This window comes from Phascolarctos cinereus, unplaced genomic scaffold (genome assembly GCF_003287225.1).
Source record: "Phascolarctos cinereus isolate Bilbo 61053 unplaced genomic scaffold, phaCin_HiC Scaffold_4;HRSCAF=312, whole genome shotgun sequence".
Taxonomy (NCBI): Eukaryota; Metazoa; Chordata; class Mammalia; order Diprotodontia; family Phascolarctidae; genus Phascolarctos; species Phascolarctos cinereus.
In genome coordinates, this window is record NW_027555847.1 from 705,268,949 (window position 1) to 705,284,831 (window position 15,883).

The 15,883-nt window shown below is 42.6% G+C and overlaps 1 pseudogene; it reads right to left on the bottom strand.

The window, feature by feature from the left end:
* Nucleotides 1-5,183: 5,183 nt before the first annotated feature.
* LOC110222828 (large ribosomal subunit protein eL21 pseudogene) lies at nucleotides 5,184-5,667 on the bottom strand (annotated as a pseudogene).
* Nucleotides 5,668-15,883: the final 10,216 nt, after the last annotated feature.

A 15,883-nucleotide genomic window follows, 5' to 3' on the forward strand; every position in this document is an offset into this window, starting at 1 on the left:
AAATTCAGCTCTTTGCCACATACAAATCAATCTTCCAAGTCCCCAAACGCAGGCTGTCCTTACACATTACCCAGTGGGCTCTAAGTGTAACAAGAATGAAACACAATCTAGTTTTTCTCTTTGGCACAGAGAATGGTAGGCATCCTTGCCAGCCAGCATCGTCTCTGAACACATATCCATCCAGCTACTTGGGATGAAGTGCTGCGGTGGGATGGAAAGTTCCTCCTGAGGCTGGGAAGATGGTAGCTAAAATCCATCACTCCCTCACTGGGGCATGCTGCTGTGAGTCTGGCTTGCTCTCTGAGACATGGGTGAGTTCCAATAACAGCTGATTCATGCGTAAGCTACAGTCCTTTGAATCTAAAGTTTTCCCTTCCCTTCTGTCCCTCCTTTAGGGTTTTTTTGTTTTTGTTTTTAGGCAATTGGGGTTAAGTGACTTGCACAGGGTCACACAGCTAGTGTCAAGTGTTGGGTCTGAGGCAGGATTTGAACTCAAGTCCTCCTGACTTCAAGGCCAGTGCTCTATCCACTGTGCCACCTAGCTACCACCTAGCTGCACACCTCCCCCCCTGCCCTTAGTTTTGCAAGGCAATTCTTGGGAAACTATAGACTGTTTTGCCTTTGTCTTGGAGATGGTAGCCAGTCTGAGATGCAAATCCCTTTTAAAAGTAGAAGTCAAGTTTACTTTCTATGTTTAAATTTTTAAAAAAGTAGAAGTCATTTGCTCACCCAATGTCAATGCTGACCTACTGTACCTCCCTTTTGTCCCTAGGAAAAAATACTAATGCAGGCAGAAAGGCACTTAAAGGTTTCTGTTGTCCCACTTACCTTTCTAATTTTGCTTTCTATTATAGCTCTTCCTATACCCTCTGTTCTAGCCAAACAGAAGAGACTAGAAATTCTTCCAAATTTGGCATGCCATCTCCAACTACTGGACTTTTGCACAAACTGGACTCTCTTCCTGGTTTATAATTCCTCTTCACTTAGATTCATTCAAATCCCAAACTTCCTTCAAGACTCAGTGTAGGGGCCACCAAGGTTTTCCTGATCCCTCTTCTGATCAGTGCTCTTTTCCCTCTTCTAATTAGTTTGTATTTATTTTTCTTCTTTTTTTCATTATTCAATTATCTGTCTTTATTTTTAATTTAAAAATCTTTATTTTTAAATAAATTTTTATTATTTTATTTTTTAAAAAAATTTTGAGTTCCAAATTCTGTCCCTCCTCCCTTTCCCTCTTCCACCTACTTAGAAGGCAAATGATATATCAATTTTACATGTGAAATCACGTAAAACATATTTCTATATTAGCCATGTCATCAAAAAAGCAAGAAAAATAAAGTAAGTGACAAAATTATACTTCAATTTGCACTCAGAGTTCATCAGTTCCTTCTTTGGAGGTGGATGGCATTTTTAATGATTAGTCTTTTGAAATTAACTTGGATCATTGTAGTTATCAGAGTAGCTAAGTCTTTCACAGGTGAATAGTGTTACAATATTGCTGTTACTGCATACAGTGATCTGATTCTGCTCACTTCACTTTGCATCAGTTCATATAAGTCTTTCCAGGTTTTCCTGAAACTGTTTCCCTTGTCATTTCTTATAGTACAATGGTATTCCATCACAATCATATACAACAACTCGCTCAGCCATTCCTCTATTGACAGCATTCCCTCAAAGTCCAAATCTTTGCCACCATGAAAAGACCTGTTATAAATATTTTTGTACATACAGGTCCTTTTCCTTTTCCTTTGATCACTTTGAAATACAGTTTAATGGTGGCATTGTTGAGTCAAAGGCTATGCACACTTTTATAGCCCTTTGGGTATAGTTTGTTCTACAGAATGGTTGGACCAGTTGCCAACGCTACCAACTGTGCTTAAGTGTCCTTATTTTCCCACAATCCCTCCAGAATTTGTCATTTTCCTTTGGTGCCATATTAGCCAATCTGATAGGTGTGAGGTGCTGCCTCAGAGCTGTTTTCATTTGCATTTCTCTAACCAATGGTGATTTAGAACATTTTTTCATATGACCATAGATAGCTCTGACTTCTTTTGAATTCTGCTTGTTCATATCCTTTGAACATTTGTCAACTGGGGAATGGCTCTTATTTTTATGCTTGAATAAAAAATAAAATATATAGCTCCCTATATATTTGAAAAATGAGGCCTTTATCAGAGCAACTTGCTGTAAATTTTTTTTATATTACTTCACTGTCTATGATACATTTTAGTAAAATGTAGCTTCCCTGATTATCTCTTTTAATTAGGTCTATTTTTGCTTTTGCTTTGTCTGAGATCATGATTGCTACCCCCGCCTTTTTTACTTCAGCTAAAATATAATAGATTCTGCTCTAGCCCCTTATTTTAACTCTGTGTGTATCTTTCCATTTCAAATGTGTCTCTTATAATCAATACAGTGTTGGATTCTGGTTTCTAATCCATTCTGCTATCTGCTTCTGTTTTATGAGTGAATTCATCCCATTCACATTCACAGTTATGATTACTAACTATGTTTTTCCCTCCATCCTGTTTTCTTCTGTTTATTCTTATCTCTCTTTTTATCCTGTCCCTCCTCAAAAATTTAGCTTGCTTCTGACCACTGCCTGCCTTAATCTGCCCTCCCTTTTATCAGCTTCCCTTCCTCTTATCTTCTTCCCCTCCTATTTCCCTGTTGGGTAAGATAAATTTCTATACTCAGCTGAATGTGTATATATATATGTTCTTCCCTCTTTGAACCAATTCTGGTAAATGTTGCCTACCCTTCCCCCATTTTCCCCTCCACTGTAAAAGTTCTTTCTTGTATGCCTCTTTTATGTGAGATAATTTCCCCCATTCTTCCTCTCCCTTCTCCTCTCCCAGCACATTGCTCTTTCTCACCCATTCATTTTTTTTTTTTAGATCTCCTCAACATTGTCGACTTACTGGCACCCTCTGTCTATATAGATTCTTTCTAACTACACTAATAATATAAAGTTCTTAGGAGTTATAAGTATCTTCTTATATAGGAATGTAAACAGTTTAAACTTATTGAGTTCCTTAGGATTTCTCTTTCATTTTATGCTTCCCTTGAGTCTTGTATTTGAATGTCAAACTTATATTCAGTTCTGATCTTTTCATCAGGATGGCTTGAAAGTCCTCTACTTCATTAAAGACACATTTTTCCCCCTGAAGGATTATACTCAATTTTACTGGATATGTTATTCTTGGTTGTAATCCTCACTCCTTTACCTTCTATAATATCACATTCCAAGCCCTCTGGTCCTTTAATGTGGAAGCTGCTAAATCTCAACTGATCCTGACTATGGCTCCATGGAATTTGAATTGTTTCCTTCTGGAGGTTTGCAATATTTATTCCTTGACCTGAGAGCTCTGGAATTTGGCTAAAATATTCCTGGAAGTTTTCATTTTCAGGAGATGATTGGTGAATTCTTTCAATTTCTATTTTACCCTCTGGATCTAAGATATTGGGGCAGTTTTTCTTTATAATTTCTTGAAATATGATGTCTAGGCTCTTTTTTTTTCATTATGGCTTTCAGGTAGCCCAATAATTCTTAAATTATCTCTCCTCAATCTATTTTCCAGGTCAGTTGTTTTTCCAATGAGATATTTCACATTTTCTTCTATTTTTAATTCTTTTGACTTTATTTTATTGTTTCTTGTTGTCTCATGGAGTCATTAGCTTCCACTTGCCCAATTTTAATTTTTAAGGAATTATTTTCTTCAGTGAGCTTTTGTGCCTCTTTCATCACTTGTCCTGTTCTGTTTTAAAGGTGTTATTTTCTTCAATGTTTTTGTGCCTCTTTTACCAAGCTGTTAATTCTCTTTTCCTAATTTCCTTGTATCACTCTCATTTCTTTTCCCAATTTTTCCCTACTACTTTTATGTCTTCCTTTAACTCTTCCAGGAATTCTTATTGGGCTTGTGTCCAATTTGCATTTATTTTTCCTTTGAGGCTTTGCTTATAGCTATTTTCACATTGTTGTCTTTTTCTGAGTCTGTGACTTGGTCATCCTTGTCACCATAGTAGTCTTTTATGGGAAAGTTCTTTTCTGTTGTTTGTTCATTTTTCCAGCCTGTTTCTTGACTTTAAATTAAAATTGTTCTCTGTTATTGAGGTACAGCACTTCAGTCTTCTGAAACTTTAGGCTGTGACCATACTTCTCCCTGCATCATATCACATTGGAAGCATCAAAAACTTTCAGACCCGCCTTCCCCCCACCCCCAGCTCTGAAAACAGCAGCATGAACAAGTCCAAAGCTCAGGAAGCCCACTCCTTCCAACAGGTTCCTACTACATCTTGGAGGAGATTTGGGGGACAGGGTGTTATAGGTGGGGCTTCCCTGGCTTCCTTCAAGTCTCAGGCAAAACTTCACCTTCTACAAAAAGCCCTTCAGTGTGAAAACTCCCCTTCCATGCTTGTGTCCTGCTTCTAAGATTACCTCCCACAGTATTTCCCCGGGATAGATCTTGTATATACATAATTGTTTATATATTTTCTTTCCCCATTAGACTGTGAGGTCCTTGAGGACAGGAACTATTTTTGTCTTCTTTTGTATCTCCAGAGCTTAATATAATGCTTGACATATAGCAGATGCTTAATACATGTTTTTTAAACAACTGCCTTGTGGGAAGAGCATTTTGCTGGTTAAGGTGCTCTGGCTGCAGTCAGATTATGAGCAGTTATGTAGTGCAGTGGTTAAAGCACTGGACCTGGAGTTCAAATCCAGCCTCAGACACTTCCTGGCTATGTGACCTTGGGCAAGTCACTTAACCCTGGTTGCCTCAGTTTTCTCATCTGTCAAATGATCTGGAGAAGGAAATGGCAAACCACTCCAGTATCTCTGCCAGGAAAACCCCAAATGGGGTCACGGAGAGTCAGATAGGACTGAAACAATTCAACAGTAACAACAACAACAACAACAACATGGAAAGTGATGCCTGGTGTAGAAGGGGAGGAGTGAGCAAGTATTGGTTAACAGGTAAAAGGGGATGTGTGATTGCGTTGGAGGCAAGGCCCATGATTAGCTGTCACAGGGAGGTGGGATGTGACCAATCTTCCCAATCTCAGGCTACAGCCCCACCCCCCACCCTTTCTCTAAAGGATGGACATTTGTGGAATGAAGAGACTGACCTACCTTTTTTTTTAGACCCAAGAATTTTTTACTGTTTTTATTTTACAGCCATTTATGCCACGAATTCGTAGGGAATCAGTTTCCAACAGCTCAGGTTCCTTGCCATTGGTTCTCACAAAGTGTGCTTCTCTGGGTGGAGCAGGCTGGCACTTCAGTTGAACCCAAGTGCCTTTTTCTTTGGCTTCCTTCTTCTTCTGATCATTTTCCTTTACCCTCTTCAGGAAGCTATCTCTGCTCTTGGAATGCTTAATACGCTCAATACGAACATTAATTCTCTTGGCTAGAATCTTGCCCTTAACCTGTTTGTTTACAACAATGCCTACAGCATGTTGAGTAACATTATAGACCCATCCAGTCCTGCCATGGTAACATTTGTGGGGCATTCCTTGCTGAACCGTGCCCATACCCTTGATATCTACAATATCACCTTTCTTGTATATTCGCATATACGTAGCCAGAGGGACAGCACCATGTTTTCGAAAGGGCCTAGAAAACACATATCAAGTCCCTCTCCTTTTTCCTTTTGTGTTCGTCATTTTGGCGACTCACTGGAATATGGCAGTGCTGGCGGAAAAGAGAGACTGACCTACCTTTAACAGACATGAGGGACAGCAACTGTCAGATCAGAAATCTCTAGAGCTGGAAGTGAGCTCAGAGGTCATTGAACCCAACTCCCTCATCATATATATGCGTATGTGTGTGTGTGTGTGTGTGTGTGTGTGTGTGTGTATGGAGAGAGAGAGAGATAAAGCATTTATTAATTGTAATTAATTTTAAAAATTTTTAATTAAAATTAATTCAGTACTATGTGCCAGGCACAGATGAGAACACTGAGCCCTGGAGAGTTTAAGTGATTTGTTCAGGGCCAAAAAGTTAGTAGTGTCTGAGACAGGATTTGAACTCAGATCAATTCTCCTCACAGTACCATGCTAACTCATTATAAGGATCAAGTCCCCTGATTTATTCCTCCTTTCTCAATCAAGATAAGCCTCTGTCCCTCTCTGGTGAAGCCTTCTTAGTAATAAAATTTAATTGTGGGATGAAGGTTTAAACTTTTACTTTTTTATGGTGAGATAGGCTGTCTCCCTTTATCCTTCCAGCCTTTCTGGGGGGGGGGGGAGGAGGACAGCTGTCATTAGCCAGATTTTACAGAGGTGGAAAGGGCCCCAGAGGCTGCACAGTTAGCTCCTTCAGGCTGGGATTAGAAGCCAGGTCTCCAGGTATGAGGTCTGATTGTGTCCTGTGTAGACCCACTGCCTTCTGCTGGGCAGCCTCCAGTCACCTTTATCTTTGATCCAGAGCCCAAGGCAAAAGGACAAGTTGAGGCAGCTTCAGGCCCACTGGGAGCTCTCTGACTCACCCCTCTCAGGGAGCATCTGTTCAGAGAATTTTCTGTGAATTAGCTGCAGGTCAAAGGCTAAGTTACTGAGGAAGCCTGTCACTGAGCAAGGTAAGCTTGGAAAAAAACCCCGGCCCCAGCAAGCAAGGGGTGCCCTTGGACTTCTAGCAAGAAGAGGCTCAGAGTGTCCAAAGAGCGACAAAATGTAGAACTGAGTGTCCAGTGGTGTAGGTTTTAGGTCCAGGCTTTTCTGCCTCTGGCTGGCAGATTGTCCCTGAGCAAATTGAATTACCTTTCCCTATTAATAGGGTGTTTTTTTTTTTTATGAGGCAATTGGGATTAAGTGATTTGCTCAGAGTCACACAGCCAGTGAGTGTTATGTGTCTGAGGCCGGATTTGAACTCAGGGCCTCCTGAATTCAGGGCCGGTGCTCTATCCACTGTGCCACCTAGATGTCCCAACCTCTCCCTATTCATCACTCCCTGACCTCAAAAGAGAATGTCAGAATTGGGAGGAACATTAGAACATGGAATGCCACAGCTGGAAGAGGACCTAACAACCCAGAATGCCAGGTCTAGGACAAAGGAAGGAAGGAAATCAGAATTTATTAAACACCTACTGTGTGCCAGGTATAATGCTATGTAATTTGATCTCCACAACAACCCTGGATTAATTATCCCCATTTTACAGTTGAGGAAACTGCAGCAGACAGAGATAAAGTGACTGGCTTGGGATCATACTGCTAGGAAGTGTCTGAGGCTGGATTTGAACTCAGGTCTTCCTGACTCGGAGGACAGCTAGGTAGTGCAGTGGATAAAGCACTGGGCTTGGAATCAGGAAGACTCATCTTCATGAGCTCAAATCTGGCCTCAGACATTTCCTAGCTGTATGACCTTGGGCAAGTCATTTAATCCTGTTTGCCTTGGTTTCCTCATCTGTAAAGTGAGCTAGAGAAGGAAATGGCAAACTACTCCAGTATCTCTGCCAAGAAAACCCCAAGTGCGGTCACCAAGAGTCAGACATGACTGAAACGACTTAACAACAGCTTCCTGACTCCAGGCCCAGAACTCTATCCACTAAGCCTTAGACAGGAGGAGCCTTAGCTCACATAGAGAGAATAAGCAGTTATATAGTGCCTACTGTGTGCCAGGTGCTGTGCTCAGCCCTTCAGAATACAGAATAGCAGCAGTGGGGAGGGAGAGGTTTTAGAACAGAGATGCCAGAGCTCACATGGACATTAGAACATCAATTCAAAACTGGAATGGACATTAAAACATGGAAGCCGGTCCAAGCCAGTGAGCTTCTTGGAGCATGGAATGTTAGACCATCAATGCAAGGCAGTCCTGGGCGGGACATCCTCAGGGGTGAGAATGGATGAGATAATCTCTGTGAAGTGCTCAAAGTTCCTGAGAACTGCAAAATCAATTCTGAGTATGATTACATCATTACCTGGCAGCTAGGAAGAGGTGGGAAAACTGGTTAGGGGATCTGAGAGAAGAAGGGCTGGCCTGGACTCTGATCCCCAGCGGGCAGTGGGCACATGGAGCCAAAGATCACCAGATTGGTTGTTGCATTTGATAAATGCCCATGGTGCCCTAAGTACCTGTCCTACCCAGGCATATGTTATCCAGTCATGGCTTGGGAGCTGGCCTGGACCTCAGAGGTCACTTCAAACAAGTCCCTGCTTTTACAGAGGGGGAAACTGAGGCCCAGAGAGGAGGAGTGACTTAGGATGCTAGGATTCTGGATTGGGAGTTAGAAGAGACTTCAGACGCCATCTCCTCCAGTTCTCTCCTTTTACAGATGGGAAAACTGAAGCCTGGCCAGTCTAAGGTCACAGAGGTAGCAAGTGTCACAGGTGGGATTAAGAACCCAGGTCTTCTAACACCAAATCCAGTGGTCTTTCCACTCTTCCATCCTGCCTTTGGCTGTTAAGGTAGGCCAGAAGCCCTTGCTCCCATCTCTACCTCTTAAACAAAATTCTCTTTCCAACCCTCAACCCCAATTCCCTTCCCATCCCCATCCCCAAAGAAAAATACCTCCTGTCCCCACCCAGCATGCCAAATTTCCATGTAATATCAAGGACTTCTTTAAGAAGTTGTGCATTTTAATTGGGTTAAGGCATATAGTTACCTGGGAGGTAAAACTGTGAATTTTTTTTTGGTACCAAAACTATGATTTCATTGGTGTAGGCAACTGACAGGAAGGAAACTCCCTTTACCAGTGCAGGTTGGGACCTGCTCTACCACTTAAAGGCCTGGAGAGTTTCCTAGGTCACTGGTTAAGTGATTTACCTAGAGTCACACAACCAGTGGGTGTTAGAGGCAAGACTCCAAGTCTTTTTGATCCTGCGGCTGCCTCTATCTGCCCACCATTTTAACTTTCAGGGTGTAATACAACAGCCCCTGAAACTTAATGTGATCTTGAGCTGAATTCAGAGAAGTAGAATGCTCAAAATGATGAACAATCAATAAGCAAGCATTTATGGAGCACTTACTGTATACTAGGTTTTGTGCTAGATGTTGGTGATACAAAGTAAATAAACGAAATAGTGTTTGCCCTTAGGGAGCTTCCCTTCTATTCTGCTGTGTATTCTACCCTGGTGAATAAGACATACATGAGGGGGGCAGCTAGGTGGATAGAGCACTGGCCCTGAAGTCGGGAGGACCTGAGTTCAAATCTGGCCTCAGACACATGATATTCACCAGCTGTGTGACCCTGGGCAAGTCACTTAACCCCGACTGCCTCGCCAAAGGAAAAAAAAAAGACATACATCAGGAATACCCCATTAAGCTTTGGGCAACCCATTTTAGAAAGGACATTGATGAGCTAGGAGCCCCCAGTGAAGGGCAACCTGACTTTTTAGAGGAATGAAGACCGAGCCATGTAGGCATTAATGGAAGGAGCTAGGGATATTTAGTGTGGAATACAGAAGACTACAGAGCGGAGACAGGGGCAAGAGCCATGTTTTGACTCTGGCCAGCATCTGAAGGATTGTCAGGCCGAGCAAGAATTAAGCTTGTCTTGCTTGTCCCCAGAGGATAGAACAATGAGGTGGAAGAAATTGCTGAGAGGAAGATTTTGTCTCAGTCTAAGAAAAAATGCATCCCAAAAGAAAAATTGTATCCAAAAATCTAAGGCTGCTCTTGAAGATATCCAGTCCATTAAAAAAATAATCTATGGTTTTCTGGTAATGCTGTAAGGTTGTGAATCGTATCTCCAGTGACTAGCAGAGTGCCTGGCACACAGTAGGTGTTTAATGCCAAGCACCATGCATTTATTGAGTGCTCACTGTGTACTGGACACAGCCCTAAGTGATATGGATGCAAAGAAAAGCAAAAAGCTTATATTGTAATAGGGAAAGGAGGAGAATCCAACAAGGGAGATGAAAAGCAGGGGGAGTGGCGGTGGCTGCAAGAGGGAAGGGGCAAAGTTCTGAGAGTTAACAACAGAGGCAGTAGGGGAATGGGGGATGGCCAGTCTGGGCTCCTGGACAAAATGGAGGACCTCGCCCATGGGGGAAGGGCAAAAGGACATTTCAGTGTGAGGAAGCCACAGAGGAATAGTATGCAGGTCTATAGGGTCAGAGACAAAGAGAGGAGGGAAATGCTTGCTGACTAATCAAAGGAACACCATGCTCTGTCAAGGTCTGAAGTAACAGGAGATGCAAAGGACAACAGAACGGCGACTTGTAAGTGAAAGCAGACCTGCAGCAACTTTCTAATAATGGCCCATATTTGGGGAGCATGGTTGAAGGTGTCCTTCTGAAAGCATATCACTGGAAGGTGCAATCATTCAGTGATCGCTGAAGACAGAGAAGTAATAGCCGGCTGGTACCCACGGCATATTAAAAGATCAAAAAGAAAGTAAATCGAAGGCTTGCTAAACCCTTTTGAAGGATAAGGGAAGGACCCGGACAAGAGCTATGAGGACTAAGAAGGGGCAGCTGAGTTGCAACTAGTGTTGTTGGGTGGGTTATCCCCCTCAGGGAAATCCCAGACCCAGTGAATGAAGTCCTAAGTAATAAAAAGGCTTCTGAACAAAGAGAGATGTCCCAAAGGGGAGTGGGTTGCTTTGGAGCATAGCAAATGCCTCTTCATCCACAGAAGTGTAAGCAGTGCAGTGGATACAGTGCTGGGCCTGGAGTCAGGAAGTTTATGGGTCAGGCGTTTTCAGTCATGTCGGACTCTTTATAACCCCATTGGGGTTTTCTTTCTTTTAATTTTTAAAAAATAATTTATTTATTTTGAGTTTTCAACATTCACTTCCATAAGTTTTTTTTTTTTGGCTAGGCAATGGGGTTAAGTGACTTGCCCAGGGTCACACAGCTAGTTAAGTGTTTTGTGTCTGAAGCCGGATTTGAACTCAGGTCCTCCTGAATTCAGGGTTGGTGCTCTATCCACTGTGCCACCTAGCTGACCCTCATAAGTTTTTGAGCTTTAAATTTTCTCCGCCTCCCTCCCACTGGGGTTTTCTTGGCAAAGATACTGGAGTGGTTTGCCATTTCCTTCTCCAGTTCATTTGACAGATGAGCAAACTGAGGCAGAAAGCATTAAATGAGTTGCTTCAGACTTGACTTGCCACACAGCTAGTAAGTGTCTGAAGCCACATTGGAACTCAGGAAGATAAGTCTTTTTGACTCTAGGCCCAGCACTCTATTTCCCGTGCCACCTAGCTGCCCAGGAGTTGGGAAGACCTGAGTTCAAATCTGGTCTCAGATTCTGATTAGCTCTATGACCCTGGATAAGTTTATGTTTGCCTTAATCTCCTTTAACCTCTGTTTGCCTTAGTTTTCTCATCTGTAAAATGGGGATAATAACAGCATTTGCCTCCCAGAACTGTTGTGAGGATTAAATGAGATAATATTGGTAAAGTGTTTAACATAGAGCCTGGTGCGTAGTAGGCGCCATATAAATGCTAGCTATAATTATAATGATGAGGAGGAGCAGGCAGAGCTAGGGTTCCCTAAGCAGTGACCGGGAGGAAGTGAACAAGGCTTTATTTACCGCAGCGTGCTGACATCCAAAAGGATGGGTGCATTTCCTCCCCAAATAATATTCTTCCTTCTGGCTATAGAAAATCAGACCATCTCACCAGAAGGGTGAGCTACCCCTGACTGCCATGTCCAGATTTCTGGCATCCCTCCAAGGGCCCACTTTTACCCCCGATGTCTCGGGGGGCAAAGGCTGGGGACCTTGATCCTGAAGCGCCCACACCCACGGAATTGCCTTCTGTGCCAAATCTTTTCCACCTCCTCTCTTATGACACCTTAGCTGAGATGGTCAGAATTTGAAACCGGGTCATCCAGCCCTCTTTCCCTGGTGGCTAAATGGAGCACTGCTGAGTATATAATTGTACACTAAATTCTGTATCATGCTATGTCATCAGCGTCTGGCACATAGTAGGCACTTAATAAGTGCTTGATCATCAACAATAGCAACAAAAACAAGCATTTATTAAATGTCTGTTTTGTACAGTGACTTGACCTGAGGCAGAATGGTCCAATAGAAAGACCTCTGAATTTGGAGTCCTAGGACTTGAGTTCAAATTCCAGCTCTGCCACTCACCGCCTGTGTGTTGTCTTCCAGGGGGAAGACCTATCTTCCTGAGGTCATATCTAACCTCAGACACTTATTAGTTGTGTGACCCTGGGCAAGTCACTTCACCTTGTCTACCTCAGTTTCCTCATTTGTAAAATGGTTTAGAGAAGGAAATGGCAAACCAGGCCAGTATCTTTGCCCAAAAAATCCCTCGATGGGGTCACAGAGAGTCAGACATGACTGAAACGACTCAACAACAGTGTCCAAATGGAGTCACGAAGGATTGGACATGACTGAACACAGCTGAAAAACTACCAGCTGCGTGACCACAGGGAGATTTCCTTATCAGTAAAATGAAGGAGTTTACCTAGATCGGGCCTGAAGGTGGACTCTCACCTCTTACAATACTGATTTATGGTCCTGGGGAAGTCACTTAAACCCTCAATTCCCCCAGATCGGGATTAGAGTTAGGCAATTCTCTAAGATTCTATGAGTTACTGAGAAGGCGTTTGTTTGACGTTCATCTTTCATTTTTTTGAAGAGGGTCAATGACATCGGGGATGATATCTTGACTCCTGCATTAACTGGATTTAAGTGAGGCAGAGTGCACAAAGTTATCGGCCTCATTCTCCCAGAGTCATCCAAGTCCAGTAGCAGAACAAAGGTCAAGGTGACCTGCGATGGCCCCGGATACAGTGGATAACCTTGGTGTCTTCCATGTTTAACCAAGCTCTGAGCACTCCACAGTGTGGGCTTCTGCCGCCTTTGGGGCCATTGGAACAAAGTGTTCTCATCTACCCATTCCACCAGGTGAAGCCTCCACATACACGGGGTAGACGTGCCCCCTTCCCCTCCCCAACTCACTGATGGATCTAAGACCTGTTGCTTACCCTCAACATGGCTTAGCCCATCTGCCAAGACAGCTTTACCAGGTAAAGGCTAGAGCTTCTTGGAGCAGCAGGTGAGAGAAGGTGCCAATCTGGCATTGGCAGAGATTGTTTACTTGCCCTGTAGTTCCCTACATCAATGAATTCCCAGGTCCTGTCCCTATCCTCTATGATTATTTTTAATGTGATGCAATATAATTAATATCATATCGTATCATATCATATCATATCATATCATATCATATCATGTAATATCATATATCATGTAATATATCATATCATAATATATAATCAATATAATGTAATATATATCACATTACAACACAATAGAACATAACATAATGTAACATAGTATAATATAACATAATATAAATCAATTACTTTCCCATTGAGAAGTGGGGCTATTCCAACAGCTTCAGATTTGGACCTTGCCTTTTCTTATATTTTCTAACTCTCTAAGACAGGTATGATATGGGTGTTTGACTGCTCTTATTACATATTTAGTTACTTTTTATATTGTGACAGAGGTCAGGGAAGCGTGGAGTTTCTCATACACAGGCAGGCCACTTAGAGGTGGCTGGGGGCCCAGTGGATACAGCACTGGGCTTGGATCAGGAAAACCTTTGTTCTAGCCATCATAACAATACCTGTCTCAAAGGGTTGTTTGTGAGAATCAATTAAAATCATATTTGTCAAAGATTTAGTACAGTGTCTGGCTCTTAATAAATCCTTGCTCCTCTTCCATTTCCCTTCTTCTCTCTGGACCTCATTTGCTGAATCAGTAAAAAGAGGAGGTAAGATGCGATATCCTCTAAGCAGAGTGCCTCCCGGCTCTGACATCCTTTGTTCTAAGGCCCCTCTCCAGCCCTGGCATTCTCTGTTCTAAGGGATTTATTTCGATGTTAAAAAAAATAGTTTAAAATAAATAAGAAAAGGAACCATATACCCTTATCCTATCTGTTTTGGAGAGTTGGAAAATCTAAGGAAAGGAAAGGCCCAAATCACTCTCCAGTTCTAGTACCACAAAGATGTCTTTCCTGATGCTTTGGAATAGCCATGCTTCTCAATGGGAGAGCAAGTGATATTTATGGCTCTAATAATAACAAGGGATAGAACCAAGACCTGGGGACTTCATCGATTGAGTGGGGACTTCCTGGGGGAGGAAACTTTCTCTGCCTATACAAGTCAGTACCTTCTCTGTACCTTTAGACCGTGGCTGAGAGTTGCCTGGGGAACTGAAGAGAAGAAGGGAATAAGCATTTATGCAGAACCTACTTTGCAGCGGAGACTGTGCTAAGTGCAGTACAAATATTAGCTTGTTTGAGCCTCACAACAACCCTGGGAGGTAGGGTGCTATTTTTATCCCCATTTTACAGATGGGAAAACTGAGGCATACAGAGGCGCCGTGACTTGCCCAAAGTCACCTAGTAAGTGTATGAGGCTGGGTTTTAACTTGGGCTTGATTCCAGACTCAGTACTCTATCCATTGCACCACCTAGTTGCCTTCAGTTACTCAAACTGAGGGTTTAAGTGACTTACCTGGGTCACATAGTCACAAAACAACAATAAAGATGAATAGGTAAATAAGTAACTAGATAGATTGATAGATGGATGGATAGATAGATAAATGAATGGATGGATAAATGGATGGGTGGATAGATAGATGAAGAAAGACAGATAAAGGAATGAATGGATAGATAGAGGAACAGATGGATAGGTAGGTAGATGGATAGATGTATAGATAGATAAGTAAGTAGGTAGATAGATGAAGGAATAGATAGATAGATAGATAGATAGATAGATAGATAGATAGATAGATAGATGGATGGATGGATAAATAGATGAATGATAAAGGGATGAATGGATAGAAGAATGGATAGGTAGAAGGAATAGAGGAATGGATGGATAGATAGATAGATAGATAGATAGATAGATAGATAGATAGATAGATAGATAGATAGATAGATAGATATAGAAAGAGAGACAGAAATAAATAGGGACATGGACTTAGTCTGGTAAATTAATTGGTATAGACAATTCCTGGATGAGAAAACTCCCTCTCCCAATGCAGTTTAGCACCTTGTCTGCAATATACAGTCTTCCAGATTTCCATAATACCATACCCCTGGTGCTTCATCCACTAAGGAGTTAAGTAACTCGCCTAGGGTCACTAAGCAGTATAGCCAGAGGCAAGAATTCACCATGGGCCTCATCATCATCATTGCCATATTATCATCCTTTCGAGTTGGGATCAATGCTTTCTCAATCAGATCAGCTCTCAGAGAAAAGGGCCCCATTGGCAGCTTCAGGACAGTCTCTGACACAGGAAATGCTGCTCAGTTGAGTGTGTGGGGCTCCCTCAGCAGGGGACTTTTCCCCCAGTTCTCTCACTTTCTTAGGAAAATAGTTTTGGCTTCTGGAACTGTAGCTTAATTAAATTCAGTTGGCTGGATCCTTTCAAAGACTGTTCCAGGTCACCACCAGCCCTCACAGATGCCGGCATCTTCCTTGCACAAATGTGTGAGTGAGAGCATTTAGGCAGCGGCTGGCAAGATAAGACAGGCATTCTTCAGTTCCCAATCATACAGTCTGGGTGTGTTCGGAGGCAGGAGGCAAGGCAGGAGGCCAAGGGATGTATGTGTATGCTCAGCCCCTCTTCTCTGCCGAGCTCAAAGGGTACGATGGGGCAAGAGCTAAGAAGGTAGAGCCACATTTGACTAGATGAACGAAAGTGACAGACCTATGGAAATTGATTTCTCTGTCTGGGCTTCAGCAGCCCAGTGATGGCTGGGAGAGGCTCCCAGGGCCATGACTCATCCTCAGCCAACTCTGTGGGTGGAGTCTGTAAGGGCAGGTTTCTCCAGTGACCCAGTTCTCCCACGGGAGAAGTGTTCCAGGGCTCACATCAGCACTCGGGAAATCCAAGCCCTCCAATACCAGCCTAAAGCACAGAAGGAGATTTAAAAAGTGGGAAAAACTGCCCATG